Source organism: Oryctolagus cuniculus, chromosome X (genome assembly GCF_964237555.1).
Source record: "Oryctolagus cuniculus chromosome X, mOryCun1.1, whole genome shotgun sequence".
NCBI lineage: Eukaryota > Metazoa > Chordata > Mammalia > Lagomorpha > Leporidae > Oryctolagus > Oryctolagus cuniculus.
The window spans coordinates 105,546,030-105,548,906 of NC_091453.1; the positions used below are offsets into that span (position 1 = coordinate 105,546,030).

The 2,877-nt window shown below is 37.7% G+C and overlaps 1 pseudogene; it reads right to left on the minus strand.

The window, feature by feature from the left end:
- Positions 1 to 265: 265 nt before the first annotated feature.
- Positions 266 to 1,598, minus strand: LOC100358559 (CCR4-NOT transcription complex subunit 11 pseudogene; annotated as a pseudogene).
- Positions 1,599 to 2,877: the final 1,279 nt, after the last annotated feature.

Genomic DNA, 2,877 nt, shown 5'->3' on the forward strand with positions numbered 1-2,877 from the left:
AAAATGACAAAACTCATCTATTTCACAATAACGTTTTTGGGAAAACCATTCATCCTGTGGATAGCTATCAGCAAAGATACCTAAAAGACATTTTCCCAAGTTCTTAGCAAAAATCCATCTACAGGGAATTCCTATAGGAAAAGCCATCCAGGAATGCAAAACTTAGTTGAAGTAGATAATGTGTTCTTCATATGCATTAAGCCAACAGTTTCAAAAAGGAAATCAAATATAGCTAAATAATAAATAGGCTGGTTCTGATGAGGTATTATTTTGACATTTTTGTCTCCAAAAATGCTTCCCCAATATCTAATGGCTTCAGTAACCAGAAAGAGTACTAGATTCTCATAGTCTACTGAATTTAATACAGAATGCCTGTACTTTCATAAGCAAGTTCTGCTTATGAACTACATGAATGATTTTGTTATAGATCAAGGACTAGAGAAAGCACACATGAGACACAACAAGCAATTCTGCATATATGAATCCTTAATTTGTTCAAAAGTAGAGATGCCATTTGATATATAAAGGTGAATCCATGCAAAAGACACATCAGCAGTTGTAGTTAGTCAATTGTTAACTTCCAGTGAATGTAAGGACATACCCATCTTGACCAGGACAGAAAAATACTTGGTGATTTGACTTCACTTCATTAATTTCAGTAATGTTTCTAACAGTGACTGGAGTGGTGTTCTCCAATAAATCAGGAAGCTTAGATGGAGTGAGGCCATCATGGTAACCGCAATTGGGGTTTTTATCATTCACTAAGTATACATGTTTGTTGAGGAGCAGACAAGGGGCTTTTGTAGGCTTTTACCATTATTCACTCATCTCCATACCAGTGGTAGGCTTCTCACACCTAGACTTATCCCACTGAACTGTGTGGTGGAACTTTGTCAGATATAGTCAAGTCAGTTAATCCTCACCTATATATAGGGGAGGTGGTGGATGAATAACCGGCTGAAAATGGTTTTCAATAGATGGTTTTGGTCCACTAACTGAAGCTTCTGTGATCTGTTAAGCAACTGAATTTTCAAATGCAGAATTATAAGAATCTGAGTATGGGTCACTGAGAATACTAGGGGAGGTAGTTTTACTCCAGGTCAGCATCTCAGACTGGTATTCACTCAAGGGTAACTTGAAGTCCACTAGTTGCACTAGTTCATGTTTCCAATATCCATTGATGCAATCTGATGAGGGATCTTTCTGAAGAGTTGCCCTGGAGGTTCCAGCATGAACTAGGAATAAAAAAGTTTCTGATGTTGTAATGGGAGGTAAGAAATCATGAGAGTTGTGATGAGTCAGGTTCCTGGCCGCTAGATAGCTGCAGAGTGAGGCTGAGCAGGTACTAAAGCTGACTGGCAAATGGCGACGTGCAACTGGGCATGGTAAATCTCCCAGAGCAGGTGGAGTGTGGTGACACACTAGGCCTTGCTCGGCAAAAGGTCTGCTGGTGGAGCAGTATCACGAGCAATGATCCCAGGTAGAAGTGGTCAGCCTTGTTGAAGTTGTGGTGGAAGGCCTTTGATAGAGCTGTAACCGTTTGATTCCTCCTACATGATGTTCAGCAGGCTGGACAGGTTCTTCAGGTTTAGGCCCATTTTATTTGCATCCCTCCAACCCTACTTATGACCTCCACTGATGACCCAGAGTGGCTTGATTGGCCTCTGCCAGAGCAGTAATCTCTTTTTATGAGGACACCCGTCAGGCTGGATTATAGCCCACAGTAATCATATATTTTAATTTAATCACTTCTTACAATCCCTATTTTCAAATACTATAGCCCTAAACTGGGGTACTGGGGCCTAAAGCTTCAATATATGAATTTTTAGTGGACACAGCCCATAATAGCAGCCTTATTAAATGAATGGAGGCACCCTGAACAATGACATGACCTTTGGATCTATGCTAACCCATCTGAATTTTTATCTGCATGCCGTTCCCTGAGGGAAAACTGGAAGATGGGAACTCCACATTTTCTTTACCTTTTTGCTTCTATTATCACAGTAGGTAAAGACTTGATTGTTACTTTCTTTTTTGACTTGCTACTTTAATCATGAACTCTGACTTCTGACATAAAGTACCCCAGATGATGACTGTGTAGAAGCAATGCTCATATGCTCATCTCCTCTCCCCCCATTAAAAGAGCCTAGAAGAGTTTAAGATGTTCAAAGTCACATTTAACCAGGTAGGGAATCAATGGAGAAACAGAACCAAGCAAACAAGCAGTAAGCCTAAAAGTTGGTGATTTAAACAATGATTAGAATCAGACATTTCACAATAAAATTTTGTAAAGAATGACAGAATAAGAAAAAAAGTTTCATAGAGTGACAAGTAGTTGAATGCCCATAAGCAAAGTTCTCTGATTGAGAGATCACTATCAATCTGGAGGAATTTTCAAGTAATTTTGCTATCAGTGCTTTCAAAATATTTTTATTGGCGATATGTACAAGGACCTTAATGACTTATTGATAAACTTTGTGGAAAGCATGAAAGATCTAATATGTTGCACAGCTGGATAAAAATCAATAGAGATCTAACAGAAGCTACATCTAACAAGATAAAACTTAGCAAAAGTAAATGTAAAGTTGTGTATTTAATTCCAAATCTACACAAATTGAAGAAAACGTGGCCTATTTGGTTTATGGGACTAAAAGAATTGTGCTGATAGAGCATCAAAGAAATGAATTTATAAGGGGATATTATTGATGCTCCCAAATATTTAAATAATTATGTATGAAAGAAAGATTACATTTTTTCTGTATCACTCTATATAATGAAACTAAGACAAATGTAGAATTTAAGAGGAAACAGAAAGTAACTCAATGAATTACAAAACTTTCCAATAACCCAAACTAAGAAAAGCAGTATCGATGTTTT